Genomic DNA, 15,794 nt, shown 5'->3' with positions numbered 1-15,794 from the left:
GCCAAGGATGACTGTGTTCTTAACATTAAAATTGGAATATCGTAATTTTTGTGTCACAAAACATTCTTTTGGTTGCATTGGAATTGCTTAGTCAGAATGTCTTCTAAATACTAGATTGCCTTCCTTAATGATTATACCAATTTTCTCTGAGCCAATGAGTGCCTGTTTCTCCATTCCTTTAGTAGCTGCTGTTGAAATCTATTTGAAAATTGACTGCTAGAGAATGGAATCTCAACTATGGATTTTATTTGCTTTAACTAAGGTTAAGTATCATCTTCCAACTGTTCGTATCTTTTGCCCATTTATATATTGGGTTGTTGAGCTTCCACTTTTTGATTTATAGAAATTAAAGAAAATTAACCTTTGGCAAACATTCTGTATGTTGTGTTTGCATACAGAATCTTTAAGATCTAGTCACATCATCCATTCTTTTTAAGTATTCTTCATTTTGTTTTTAACTTAGAAGGCAAAGCCACTACACGATTATATGAAGAACAAAACTGCCTGTTTCCTTCCTGTACTTTTACAATTTGTCTCAGGATCTATCTCTAGACTTTTTTTTTTTAAAGGATTTTTTTTTCTTAAAGATTTTATTTATTTTTAGAGAGAGAAGGGAGAAAGAGAGGGAGAGAATCATCAATGTGTGGTTGCCCCTTGTGCGCCCCCAGCTGGGAATCGAACCAGCAACCCTTTGGCTTGCAGGCCAGCACTCAACCCACTGAACACCAGCCAGGTATTTCTAGACTTTCTTACCTGTTCCATTCATTGAGTAATGTATTCAGGTACCAGTACTACCCCATTTTACTCTTTTTGCAATATTTTCATATGGCGTAGGCCTAGTTTTCCTTTGAGTTGTAATTCTGCACATTATAGTTTTCCAAATGTATGTTAGAATCAATTTGTCTAGTTCCAAAAATATTCCTGTTATTTTTACTCAGATTTTTTAAAACTTAGTTTTCTTTCAAATTATTTTTATGTTGAGATTTCTTTGACATGGTATAGCTTACCATTTAAAGTCTCATTTGCCTATCAATATTTTAATGTTTTCTTTGTATGTAACCTATGCATGTCTCAAATATTCCAAGTTTTATTTTCCTTCCAGTTTACCTTCAAACTTGCTAGTTCAATGAACTATTTTCAATTGACACTCGCAGTATTTAAGTAATTCACCATCTACAAGTAATTTTCATCTTCTTTCCCATTTACACGTTTACTTTCTTCTCTTGCCTGACTACCTCTGAACGAAGGTCTCTTTTTCAGTAGGAATGCTTCTAGAGTTTCCCTAATATGCATTGCATAGGCTTTTAGAGTAAGATACATTTTTATCAGGTTAGGAATCGTGACTCTCAGCAATTTTAGCAAAAGCCATTTTAAAGCTATAGGGAGATTATGTAATTTTTGAGATTAATTGCAAATATTCTCAGTGTATTCTTAAATAACCTGGAAATGACTTCTGTATTGTGTCATTACATAATGTTTTTTTAATGTGTATCTACAGATGAAGTCTTTATCCCTTAATTTAGCAGGTATGTACCAGTATATATGTGAAGTTAAAAAGGAAACACATCACTCCCATCCTCTAAGAAAGTAAATCCTTGAAGAATTTAATAGGAAGTGATAAACCCGGTCATAGGGCAAGACTAGGGATAGGGATGTGTGACCCATTCAGGCCCTCCAGAGGGACATTTTTTTTTTTTTTAAGATTTTATTTATTTATTTATTTAGAGAGGGGGAAGGAAGGAGAGAAAAACATCGATGTGCAAGAGAAACATTGATTGGTTGCCTCTTGTATGTACCCCACCTGGGGACCGAACCCACAACCCAGGCATGTGCCCTGCCCAGGAATCAAACTGCTAACCTTTCAGTTTGTAGGCTGGTGCTCAATCCACTGAGAAAAAGGAATCATCCTCAAGCTATAGCAAGAGTGGCTATGATGCTGATGGCTTGAAAAAGGTTTTTTGGAATTTTAACAGGTATAAGACACTAGAAGACAGATATTTCAGTAGTCCCTGAAAGATGTTAGTCTGAATGAGGTTGATGATGGTAAACACAAGTAGATATTTATAATAATTAGTTGGAAAGACTTGGGGTACTATACATGAAAGCCCCAAACCAACCACTAGCTTTGGAGATTCAATGAATACCACATTAGTTCTTGGACCCACCAACTGTGTGACCTTGGGTAAATAACAACATGTACCTTGTAGTAGAGATTTGTTGAGAGGATTAAGAGATGAATAGAATAAATTTATTAGCAGTTCTGGAACATGGTCAATATACAGTAAATGTCATCAATTTCCTACGCTGCCACATGTTCTGCAAAATATTTACATAAATATGCTAAAATGACAAGATCATAGATTCAAAGATTATTCATTTTTATAGAGCCCCAAGGTAAATACGTTAAAATTATCCATTTAAATCTGGTTCTAAATTTCATCCTGGCACCTACTTGTTAGTTATAATTTATAAAGATGTTTCACAAATTTTCTTAACTATGAAGACAATTATGTGTTACCAAAGTGACAAAAGTCCACACATATAGTTAACGGATGTCTCAAATTTGAACAAATCCTCTGCAAATCAATTATTTTCATTTAATACTTTTTGAAACTAAATTTAGTTCCATGTAACTGTGCACTATGGTATATCTTTAAGGTCCATTAGCAAATGACTTGGAAATCTGACACCTTGTTTCCATCTTTTGTTTCAAAAAATAATTTTTTTAATCCTCACCCAAGGTTATCTTTATTGATTTTAGAGAGAGGAAGGAAGAGGTGAAATACTGATCAATTGCGTCCTCTAAGTGCCCCAACCAGGAATCAAATCCACAACCTTTTGGTGTTTTGGTGGACAGGACGATGCTCCAACCAAGCCACCTGGCCAGGGCACAAAATTTTTTAAAAAGAACAAAACTAGCACTCCCATTACATTTACTTGAGTACTATTGAAAAGCAGGATATTCCTATGACCTTCCTCTAGGGTACATTACACATAGATATTAATATTTACTAGTGAAGGCTCTTTAGTTAGTTGTCGGTAGAACTGAGGCTACTTGGTTATACGGGAGTGAGATAAACCTTTAGAAGCTGGAGAATGCCTTTTCAAAGGACTCTTGCATAGCATCTGACTCTAGCTCTGTGGTAAAACATGGTGCAATGACACATATATTGGGTGTTCAGACAGTCAGGAATGGAGGCTTCTCTGCAGAAGTGCAGCTGAGATTCTAAAGTAGACAAAAGGGAGAAGGAAAATGGAACCAAAAAGAGAAACAGTATGTGCAGAGACCTAGTCTCAAAAGGCTTATTATAAAAACCTGAAAGAAACCAGTATGGCCAGAAGGTAATCTGAGGGTGATAGATGGGGCGAGAGTTAAGGGCTAGACTGTACAAGTCCTGGCATGTTAAGTTAGGGTAAGCAGGGACTGTATCTCTTTCATCACTTATCCCCAAAGTCTAGCATAGAGTTCAGTGGATAAAAGCCACGAAAAGGTATCAGTCTTCTGACAAGATGAGTAATTGGCTTGGGTTATTTCTTCCTCTAACATACCCATGAAAGTATTATACAAAGAGGGATTTAGGATCTGAGATATGTAATGTGAAACGTCCTCTGGAGAAACAGATTATGACTGGATCCTACTATACAAGGGCAAGAAGTGGAAAACCCATTGTGGAAAAGAGAAAATGCATGGGAGTAGTAGTATAGGCTGAGACAAAACTTTGCTATTATGTCCTTTCCCTCTCCTGTTCATTGCCTCATGTCTAAACCATCACTGGCTGGGGTGGCCAGTATGTCACAACTTTACTTAGCCCCTTGAGTTCTCCTCTAGAGAATTACAACTGAGAAGAAGTAGAGGAAGTTCTACTATCTGCCACTGGTGAAGCCATGATTCTAACGCAGAGCCTCTGTGCCTTGAGGGTATCTCCCTTCTCCTTCAACTCATTGGAACACTAGGGCCTGGGCTCGTCTCCTCCCTGTTACAAGAAACTGGTAACAAAATTCCCATCCTTTACTGTGAGCTCCTAGGGTAAAAAATATCAGTCACTTGGGGAATACAGTATCCACTATAAGAGACAATAGGCTCGATCCCTGTTCTACAGTAAAGGGAATAAACAAAGGCAATGGGATAAAATGTACTGAATATTAAAAACAGAATGTTTGTAACATAAAGGAGGTAATGAACTATGGATCCTAGTTAGCACACACATAGATCTCATCGTTCTATCTTCTAGACAGGGCCTAGAACACACTCAGCATGAAGAGGGGCTGTGTCCTACCACACAGGTGCTAGCACTTCTAGCACCCAGATCTTGGTTCCTTAACGCCATTAAATTATAAAGGAACCAGGGCCCCTTCAATGACTGGTTGACACTGAAATTGGGCCAGGAAAAATAAAAGATGAGCCTGGAGCATTTTGTAGTGCCATAAAGTGAGAAGTCCTCAAAAACAATAACCCCGCAATGATGGGGGCATACTGAAAAGACACAGGAGCCAAATGAAACAGCTCCAAATGTCAGGGCTGGAATGATTTGAAAATAAACTATTATTGGATTATTTCCCCACGTACACAGTAAGTATCCATGAGTCCATAGTTATATAAATAAGTTGCACGAGCCCTGGCTGGTGTGGCTCAGTGGATTGAGTGCCGACCTATGAACCAAAAGGTCACTGGTTCAATTCCCAGTCGGGGCACATGTCTGGGTGGCGGGCCAGGTCCCAGCGGAGGTGCATGCAAGAGGCAACTGATTGATGTATCTCTTGTAACATTGTACATCAATGTTTCTCTCCCTCTCCTTCTCCCTTCCTTCCTCTCTCTAAAATTAAATAAGTAACATCTTTAAAAAAAGTAAGTTGACTGAATGAGGGAGAAAAGATCAATTTCTTTCTAAAAAATTCTAAGTAACTTATGTACACATTCCACCTTTAAGGAGGGCAAAACTCCCCTCTCCTTAAGTGTAGGCTGCACACAGTGATTGGGAAGAGTACAGTATTGGGGCTCTGGCCACATAGCTCAGTTGGTTAGAGCATCATCCCAATATGCCAAGCTCCTGAGTTAGACCCTTGGTCAGGGCAAATACAGGGGTCAACCAATGAATACATAACTAAGTGGAACAACAAACAGATGTTTCTCTCTAAGATCAATAAACTTAAAAAAGGAAAGGGCACAGTATTGGATAAAGGGGAGGAATTTTAGAGTGGACAAACCTGGCCAGTAAGACCTCAGCCAGGTGATCAAGGCTAAAATCAACAGTAACAAACCATACTGATATTATGTACATTAAAAAAAAAATTCTTTATTTTTAGGGAGGGGAAGAGAGGAAGAGAGGGAGAGAAGTATCAATATGAGAGAAACATGAATTGGTCGCCTCTAGTATACCTCTTCACCAGGAACCAAACCCACAACCCAGGCATGTGCCCTGACTGGAAATCCTTTCACTTTGCGGGATGATGCCCAACCAACTGAGCCACAGTAGTTAGGGCTGATATATGCATGTTTTTTTGTCTTGTTTTTTAAGATTTTCCTAAGCATGTGTCTGACGGGGAATTGAACCGGCAACGTGTCACTCAATCCACTGGGCCACACCAGCCAGGGCTGTATTATTGATTATGTGATAAGAATTGCACTTTTCCTCTGGGGTCTTCCTCTCAAAATCCCTTAAGCCCAAACTAATCACGAGAAAAGCTCGATCCTAACTGAAGGACTTTCTACAGAATACCTGACTCAAAACTCAAGGTCATCAAAAACAAGGTAAGTCTAAGAAGCTGTCACAGCAAAGAGGTGCCTAAAGAGACATGACGACCAAATGTATCTTCAATGGGGTCCTGGAACAGAGAAAGGACATTAGATAAAAATTAAGGAAATCAGAAGAAAGTATGGACTTCAGTTAATAATAATGTATGACACTGGTCCTTTGTCACAAAGGTACTATTCTAATGTAAAATGTTATTAGGGGAAACTGCGTGTGGGGTATGCAGGAATTCTTTGTACTATCTTCGCAACTTTTCTGTGCATCTACAATTATTCTAAAATAACAGAAATTTCAAGTTCCATTTTATCACCCCCCTCCCATGTAGTACAAGCAGTACAGAACATTCTCACAACCCAAAGCGATTTTACTGGAGAACAGGGTGGGCCAAAGTAACAGTGTCCCCTTTAAACCAGGCCTTAAGGTACTCAATGGACAAATACATGATCCAACACGCTGGCTCATTAAAATAGGAATAAACAGAAAGATGTTTTTAAGCATTTTAAGTATTATAGTTAACTTGTTAATTCAGTGAAATTGTTTCCCAAGAGAATATTGACAGGACCATTAACTGGAGCAATTTATAAAGCCCCAGTTAAAGCAGCAAGATTAGATTAACAGGAGTCATTGTCACCTTGTTTTTTTTTAAATGAGAGCTTGAGTAGTTTAACAAAGGTCACACAACTTGAAAGTGGTAGAGCCAAGGCAGTCTAGGGATGTGTTCTTTTTTAATTTTTAATTAATTTTATTATTTGTTTTAAGATTTTATTTATTTCTTCATTTTTAGAGAAGGGGGAGAGAAAGAGAGGGAGTGAAACATCAATGTATGGTTGCCTCTCGCACACCCCATACTGGGGACATGGCACGAGACCCAGGCATGTGCCCTGACTAGGAATCAAACTTGGGATGCTTTGGTTCGCAGGCCCGTGCCCAATCCACTGAGCTATACCACCTCGGGCCCATTGTCACTTTTTAAAGTTTTTAATTAGCTGCTCTTATCAGGTTGTTTTCCTTTGTGTAAATTCCTAGGCACTGAGCCTCCTTTCCATGTCCCTTTGGAGCCTGTAGAATTTATTCCTCAGGGATTTAGTTTTCCTGATTAAAATTAGACATGAAATCCAAAATTTCAATGCAAAAGTCCATTGACAATAGTTTTTTGACCCTGAAAGGAAAATAAATTGATAGGTGACAGGTTAGCATTCAATACATGGGGCCCCCTATTCACCCTGCTTTATTTTTTCCTCTTAATATGCAACAAAGAGGGGCACTTGTGTTTACTGACGGTTACTTATGGCCAGAGGTGGCAGCTTGGATATTTACAGACTGGTAAATCTGCCAGTCCAATCTCAGCTTCCATTGCAACATGGAAAAAAAATAAGGAAAGAGAAGGAATAAATAAAAAAAGCTACTTTGAAATGTTTTATTTCATCTTCTTAGGCTCACTGGGGGGTTAAAAATATCAAGTCAACAGGGAGTAGTAGGTGACTAATTAACTTCATTTATGAAGTAGGAAATCCCATTAAATTACCTTAATGTGCATGATTAAGCCATTGAAACCTCTTAGGGTATTAAATACAGGCACAAATACCAAATAAATTATCCCTTTTCAAGTAGCAACATAGGGACCTCTCTCTGCACCTGGGTGGCCTTACCATGGTCAGGAAGGCAATCTGCTCAGCGGAACTAAGATCCTCTATTTAAACCCTGGCTATTCATGATACTAAGTATTTCCCCTTAGAAGCCATTTCTATTTCACTATCTAGGACTGAGGCTGTGATCAGGATCTGCAGGAAATGAAAGGCTGCTCTCCTTAGGACCTCTTTCTTAGGTGTACATCAAAAAGAGAACCACTATGACAAAAGTAATCCATGCAAAAGGTATACATAGACCCCGAATATAAGAAATAAGGACTATTCTGCCCTAAAGGGTCACCGGTTCGATTCCCAGTCAGGGCATATGCCTGGGTTACAGGCCAGTCCCCAGTTGGGGGTGTGTGAACAATGTTTCTTTCACTGATGTTTCTCTCCCTCTCTTTCTCACAGCCCCCATATAAAAAATAAATTAAATCTTTTTTTTTAAAAAAAAAGACTATTCTACTACTAAAGTCACCTAAAAGACGAAGAGTTGAAGGTTGTATGGTAAAGTCTTGCTAACATGGAATTTTTTGCATGTTAGCACTAGCCCTGAATCTGTCACTAATGAGCTGTCAAGTCTCAAGGCCTAAATTCCATTCTCTAGAACAGGGCTTGCTACACTATAGCCTGCAGGCCAATTCTGGCCTGTTTGAACGACCCTTAAGCTTAAAATGGTTTGGGGGAAAATGTTTTTTGCAACACTGAAAATTTTATGAAATTCTAATTTCAGAACCCATAAATAATGTTTTATGGGAACACAATAATGCTCACTTGTTGCCATGTTGTCTGTGGCTGCTTTTACAATGCAACTGCAGAGCTGAGTGGTTGCAACATGTGGTGCACAAACCTAAAATATTATCTGGCTCTTTACAGGAAGATTGCCAACCCCTCCTCTAGAATAACAGTGTATAATAAAACTTTCTTCATTGATGGAATTATTCTGAGCTTTCCAATATGGTAGTCACTAGATACTGAGATGGAGAAAATGATTTTATTTAATTTTCGTCCATTCAAATAGACACATGTATTGCACAGCAGGGCTCTAGGAAATGAGAGCTTAGTTTAGGTTTAGTTTTCCACCTGAAAGAAAACCTCACTTCTGTTTTTCCTTTGCTCTCACAATACTACCACACTCTCAATACTTCTGACACCAGATATGTAGGTTTTTTCTCAAACCAAGCAAATCTGTGTCACCAGCTGGGTTTCCTACAATTTAACTCAATTCTGACACTATCTACAGCTGGAGACAGCATCAGATACCACAGGTTAAGGACACATTCCCCATGTCTGTCCCCCACTCACTGCCAAATCAGAAGTCCAGCTGTCCTCGTGCTTCTGACTGATAGGCTAAAAATTGGAGGTTCTACACTAGCTGGGTGGCTTAGTTGGTTGGAGCATCATCCCATACACCAAAGGTTGTGGGTTTGATTCCCCATTGGAGCACATATAGAAGGCAACTGATCAGTGCCTCCCTTTCTCTCTCAAATCAAAAAACACATATTTGGGGGTAAGGATAAAAAACAAACAAACAAACAAAAAACAAAAAAATACCCCCCTGGAGGTTCCCACAACCTCCTCCTCAGATTCAACTAATTTGCTAGAGCAGCTCAGAGCTCAGGAAAACTGTGTACTTACTGTTTACTGAAGTATTATAAAAGGACATGATAAAAGACACAGAAGAACTTCTGGATGGGAGAGGCCCAGGACAAGGTATATGGAAAGGGGTACCAAGCTTCCATAACCTCTCTGGGTGCATCACTCTCCCAGCACCTCCATGTGTTCACCAGCCTGAAAGTTCTCTGAATCCCACAGTACTGGGATTTTTATGGAGGCTTCATCACATAGGCATGATCAATTATCAACTCAATTTCCATCCCCTCAGCCCTCTCTGGAGAATGGGGGAGCGGTGGGACTGCAAATTCTAAGTTTCAGTCCTTGGTTTTTCTGGTGACCAGCCCCCATTAGAAGACACTCCTGTCAGCTGGGAAATTCCATGGGATTTAGGAGCTCTAGTCAGGAACCAAAGTAAAAAACTGAGTATTAAACACAAGGTGCTCTCGTTACTTACAAAGTTACAAGTGTTTTAGGAGCTCTGGGCCAAGAACCAGGGGCAGAGACCGATATATTTCTTTCTATTATTTCATAGCATCCATCAGGGCTGAAGCAAGTTAGTTAGAACCCACATGACAAAAGGACTACATACATTAATTATCCTGCTGCCACACAGGGCTGTCTGTCAGACATCTGAGGTCCTGATGGAGGCAGGTTGCTCACTCAGGCGAAGATACCTAGGGTTCAGAGAAAAGGAATGACAGGCTATCCCTAACAGGGGTCCTTTTCTAACAGAAAAAAAATTGTTCACACCCAGACTAGGACCAACTCCACAACAGGAGTTATTCCACTCTCAGAGGTGCAAAACGCTGCCCAAAGGTACTTGGCTACAACACCAAAACAGTGATCGGAGCCAGACCTCATGAAAGGCAGTGCTTGCTCTTCCAACAGTGTAACACCATCCAAGGCATCACACTAGCCTGGATAGCTGACAACCGCTGGATAATACTTGAAACAGCTTTCTTATTTGTTTCAGATACCCAGGAACCCAAGGCAAAAGACATGGATACAGGTATCCCTATGAATTAAATCTTAACTACAAAACAGAGGCCTGGAAGCACTGATTACAGACACTGCTGCCAAATCCTTTAAATAAACAGGACACAAGAATCCCTTTCCCATGCCTTCAGTCATTTTATCTAACATTCAGGGAATACCTGCCATGTACCAGGCACTGTGCTTGGGATCTAGCAGTGAGTAAGGCAAGATACAGTATTGTTTCCCTTATGAAATTTACAATCTCCCTATAAATTCCTTAGATGGAATGATACAGATACTCCACATGCCTTCAGACCATAACCATCAAAATCATACTCAGGCTTAATTTACTGGGGAAAAATATAGGTAATTTTGCCTCCCAGTGTTTTCTGATGGACACCAACTAACAGAGGCCTGACACATAGTCAGTGTTGGAATGAATAGGGACATTTACCTGCAAACTCCATAGACTGTCCACCTGCCACCAATTTCCTCTCTTCAAGATGGCCAAGGATGCCCTACTTTCAAGTCATCCTAAAAAGAAAAAGATTTCACTCTTGAACAACCCAGACAAAAACAGCAGCTCCTAAGGCTGCTGTTCTGTAAAGATGTAAGCAGAATGCCTCCTGCCATTTATAATTTAACCATATTTTACACCCTCAGAAATCATTTTATTTTCCATTAGTTGCCTTTTTCTTGCCTATGTTTACCATGAAAACTAACCATCCCTCAAGCCCTCTAAATATCACTAAAGACCCCATATATAAAAGGCTTTATTCATGACAAATATCCGAGGTAGTCAAACAAAGCACTCAACTTTTAGCTAAGAGAATCCTTTTAAGGGGAAGCCAATTGATAGAACAAAACTAGCTTTGATAAATAACTTCCCTGCCTCCCAACACCCTCACCAGTTCCTCCTATGGAAACTAGGATGCTACTTTTCACAGATGCAGCAACTAAGGCAGCCCTATTGGACAATCTCCAGCATCACCCGAAGTGATAAAATGTTTGCCGAGAACTGAGAACCATCTCTTCTCAGAAAATTAGTATTCCAAAACAAAATCACTACCAAAGGGGCTCAAGATTTACTGTTTCGAAGAGGCAACAACTCTGTTCACTCCTGGAAAATCAGTAAGAAACCAACACAAATATACTGTCAGCCTAAAGCAGAAATTAGTATGGTTGTAGCTAAGCCTAGTGTCTAAAGGCCCTCAATCAATTGCTATTTTTATATTTTATTAATGAACTAAAGAATGCCCATAATTTTAAAGCAAATTCACATCAACATTTCCCTATAAGGCATTCTCATAGATAAACACAGCTATGAAATCCCTCTACAAAGGGATCATCCTATCTAGCTTTATGGTGGGGGGAGTGGGAGTCATGACCTTGGATTTCAGTGAAATTAGCAAAAATCCCATGGACTTCCTCCCTGTATAAGGCATCCTTTGAGCACTTGGTAGGCACTCAAAAATAAAAGCCTGACTTTTCTTCTGTACTTATACATCCCTTCATGGCTTTATTATCTTTTTTCTGTTTCCAAAGTGTGATTCACACAAATTAATATCAGCCAAACCTGTTGAGGCAGAACCACTCAGAAAGATCTGAATTTTTAGGTTTCTCTCTGCAAAGTCATGCTCTTACATATTTAACCTATAGGATAAGCAACTGTGCTGGCATTCTGGTACAGTTAACAACAGTGTTGGCATGAACCAGGCCCAGAACGCCAACCAGCGACTGGCTGCTGTTCTCCCAGCAGTGGAACACTTGCCTAGGTACAAGGCAACCTAGGCAGTTGCCTACAGCTGGGGCCAAAGGTAGGCGAATGGAGTTGCACTCACCTGACATGCATCTGTTCAAAGTCCAGAACTGCCATCAAAACATTCCAGGTTAGAGCCAGCCAACAGTCAGTGAATACTTGTGTGGAGTTCAAGACCCCTGCCCTCAAAACTCCGTAACAGGACCTGGCCAGCGTGGCTCACTTGGTTGGGTGTCAGCCCGCAAAGCTAGAGTTCCATTCCTGGCCAGGTCACAAGCCTGGGTTACAGGCCTGGTCTCAGGTTGGGGCACTTACAAGAAGCAACCAATTGATGTTTCTCTCCCTCTCTTTCTCCCTACTTTCCCCTCTCTCTAAAAATAAATAAAATCTTAAAAAGAGAAAAATGAAATGGTGAGGCCTGAGCCACAGAAACAATAGCAGGCAATAACTTCTTCTTGGTTAGTGTTATTTTCACATGTTATTGTTACTTATGTCTCACAGCAGTTCAATGGAACAAATAAATGGTCTAGTAAAGAAGTATCAGGAAGCTTAACAGCCAAGAAACAGCTGACAAGTCTCTACCTCAATCTCATTTGTAAAATCGGAATGTTATTAACAGTACTCTGTATACAAGGTGGTTTGGAGGCTTAAATGGAACATAAATTATGCCAACAGGATGATATCTGGTATAGAATGGGTGGGCAGGCAGTAAACACTTGCTATTATCAGGATCTACATTGCAGGCAAGGAGATGATGGATACAAGTGAGTAGAAGGGAAAAGCTGCCCTGACCGGTGCAACTCTGGGTTGGTTGCAGACCTGCAAGCCCAAAGGTTGCTGGTTCATTCAGCGTCCAGGTACATACCTGGGTTTTAGGGGTCCCGGGTTGGGGGCAAACAAGAGGCAACTAATCAATGTTTCTCTCCCTCTCTCTAAAAATAGATAAACAAAAACTAAAAAAAGGGGAAAAGTTACCATGGGAGAACAATGGGCAGTGAAAATTGGCAAGCTGATTAAAACTAGGTAATGGAGGGCCTCAATTGTGGGATCTCATTAAGAAATATAAAAGCAGCACTTTGGAAACATAATTGAAGCAGTAATGGATTTGAAAGGGATCATCCCGACTAGCTTTGCAGTGGTGGGCGAGTAGGAGCCATGAACTTTGAAAGGAAATTAAGACAAGTTGACATTATTGCCAAAGACCTCGACTATTAGTCGAAAATAACCAAAATGTTTGTAATGTTAATAAACATTCCTACTCACTCACCCTTGTAATTTACCTTTTTAATATAAGGTTAGGGTATCTAAGACCATACCTTTTAATGTTTTTAAAAGATTTTATTTTTAGAGAAAGAAAGGGAGAGAAACATCAACGTGTGGTTGCTTCTTGTGTGCCCCGAAATGGGGACCTGGCCTGCAACCCAGGCATGTGCCCTGACTGGGAATCCAACAGGCAAGCCTTTGGTTCGCAGGCTGGCACTGAATCCACTGAGCCACACCAGTCAGTGCGCCTCCAAATAATGTAGAGGAAAAGTAAATTACAGTGGGCTCATTGTCCAGGGCTAAAAACGAAATCTAAAAACGGCCTGCCCCTTTCACGGGCTTGGGTTGAAGGAAGTGAAAAATTCCACCGGACACGTGTTCCTCAGAACCGTCCCCAAGTCTCTGGGCCTCTTGCCTGGGGAATGAGGCTGTCAGCGACCAGCTCTAGACGACTCTTCAGGGACAATAGGGATGGTAGAAAACGGGACGACTCTACGGCTACGAAGTCCCAGCGACTCTTTAAGGTGCCCTCCAAACCCGGGGTCACGAGGAAACGAACCCCAATTTCGTCTCCTGCCTAGAAAGAAGCCTCCCCACAGCTGCCTCTCGTCCCGGCCTGGTACACCTCCAGGGCCTCTTCCTACCTGGCCCTTACTCACCCTCAAGAGCCCGGAGCTCCGTGGGGCCGCTCCGGCCCAGGCAGAGGCCGCAGAAAAAAGGGCAGCCGGGCGCCGAGGGAAGTCCCGCCCCCGGGAGGCTTCAGGGCGGGGCTCCAGTGAGCGGGCCCGGAAGCCCCGCCCAGGAAAGACCGAGTAGGCAAAAAATGCACTGCGGTGGCGTAGGTGAGCATGCACGTTTTATGAGTTAGGACCCAGAAGAGAAAGGGTTAGGACCCAGAAGAGAAGGGTTGGAGTACACTTATTTGACCGCCATCCCCTTTGCTGCTTATGGATGGAAGGGCCGCCGAGTTTGGAATGGCCAAAGAGAAAACCTGGTGTGTCTTAGTGCGGCAGTGCTTTCTGCCCACAGACATCCAGGCTCCGCACGTCCCCCGCCCCCATCCCCACCCCGCCGGACGTTGGTTCTCACACACCTGTCGCCTTTCGTTTCCTGCAGGCTCAACCCACGCTTTTTCCATCTCCCACGCAGATCCTCTGTCTGGCTTTCTCCAGCAGTACTTTCACTCGGCTAATGGATCGTCCACCCACAAAAGTCACCTTGGTTTTCAGAATCTCTCTGGTAGGTTTTCTTGTAGATTATGCCTGTCACTCCTACAGCCTAACCCTGCGGGACTACATCCCTGGTGCCTGTAGTGTGATCCTTAGCTAAACTGCAGCAGCCAAAGAACACCGGCTTTCTCTGCCAGACTTGCACCGTGGCACAATCAGCCAGAGAGGCCACATCTTGGTCTGGACAGATTGCTCACCAAATTACCAGCATTTCTTTTGAACACTAAAACTTGCCCCTCTAGCTGAAGTCAATATGATTCTGTCCTGCTGATCAGGTGGTGAAGCTGGAGCCCAGAGGGGCAAGGCTCAACACCAGTAATTCCTAAATCCAGTCCCCAAATTCTAGAGCCCCTCCCATCCTCTGCAGCATTCTACCAGCTCTACTGATCTATTGCACCTGGCACCTTTGCCAGGCGAGCCTCTGGGAATCAGCCAACATGTTTTATTACCTTTTATCAGCTTTTTCATAATGGAAAAAAAATGTGCTTCCTGTGCACACAGACCTCTGCTGAGAAAGCCCAGAGCCCTACACTGATTGTAGCAAGCGACCCTATGTCAGAAGGCCAGAGAGTCACTGGAGAAGTGGCAAGCACAAATTCTCTCCAGTTTTGATAGATTTGGACACAGGCTGTGGTTGGAAAAAGGCTTACATAAATAGGATAATTTAAAAAGTCACATGAGCTGTGCTGGCCTGGTAGGCAGGAGCTCTGCTTTGCAGTTAAATAGGAAGGTGGCTGAAGCCTGCTGCCGTAATCAATGCCCACATCCAACTGTCATCTTGTGTTCGTAAAGGAGGGTTATGAAAGCTATAAAATCGGGCAGATTGGGTGGGTAATTGTCCTGCGGAGCTCTACTAAAAAAGAAAGTACATTAGCATCTCATATATTTTGCTTTCTTTCCTTCCAAACACACAAAATGGAGAAGGCAGAGCTGCCCTGAGGATTCAGGAAAAGGAAAGATGAGGTTTGTGTGTATGTATGCATATGTGCTTTCAGAGAAGAGACAGGAAGTAACTGAGGCTAGAGAGATATCAAGGCCTTTGGGGAGAGAGGAACCAATGACCTGGTGTCAACTGGATTCACAGATTAGTCCAGGTAGAAGGCAGGATTGTGTGGAGGGGAGGCCATCCATTATGAGTAAGACTGAGTGGTGGGCCATGTTCTCATGTTATATTGCAAAGACATGCCCTAGCTGGTGTAGGGCATATGCCCTTGGTGGATTGAGCGTGGGCCTGAGAGCCAAAGAGTCACCGGTTCGATTCCCAGTTAGGGCACATGACTGGGTTGCAGGCCAGGTCCCCAGTAGGGGGGCACGCAAGAGGCAACCACATATTGATGTTTCTCTCCCTCTCTTTCTCCTTCCCTTCCCCTCTCTCTAAAAATAAAAAAAAAAACCTTAAAAAAAAGAAAAGATGGATACAATTTTTAGTTATAGGCTGTTCAGTGTGTCTTTTGGAGGAAAACCTAGATTATGGTTTTATCATTTCCTAAAAATCTTTCATTCTTAACCTCCATCCTTTTAATTCTGAATTCATTTTGGTGGGTTGATTTATGTGGTCTTCGACCTGTAATAA

General features: G+C 41.6%; 1 protein-coding gene and 1 non-coding gene across 5 annotated transcripts in view; both read right to left on the bottom strand.

The window, feature by feature from the left end:
• Positions 1–13,740, bottom strand: part of MATR3 (matrin 3) — a 50,269-nt gene extending 36,529 nt beyond the window's left edge. For all 4 annotated transcript variants that reach the window (XM_045184015.2, XM_053913389.1, XM_053913388.1 and 1 more), the window contains exons 1-3: positions 13,652–13,740; positions 10,425–10,504; positions 9,585–9,669 (exon numbers count right to left, since the gene is read on the bottom strand). The gene's annotated coding sequence lies outside the window, so the exon portion shown is untranslated. The remainder of the gene's footprint in view (positions 1–9,584; positions 9,670–10,424; positions 10,505–13,651) is intronic.
• Positions 9,735–9,935, bottom strand: LOC112318216 (small nucleolar RNA SNORA74). Its single transcript, XR_002976189.1, has one exon. It is a non-coding gene; the product is annotated as a small nucleolar RNA SNORA74 (small nucleolar RNA).
• Positions 13,741–15,794: the final 2,054 nt, after the last annotated feature.

The sequence above is a fragment of the Desmodus rotundus genome, chromosome 10 (assembly GCF_022682495.2).
Source record: "Desmodus rotundus isolate HL8 chromosome 10, HLdesRot8A.1, whole genome shotgun sequence".
NCBI lineage: Eukaryota > Metazoa > Chordata > Mammalia > Chiroptera > Phyllostomidae > Desmodus > Desmodus rotundus.
Note: the sequence above shows the minus strand (reverse complement) of the source record. Positions and strands in the feature narration are given on the sequence as shown.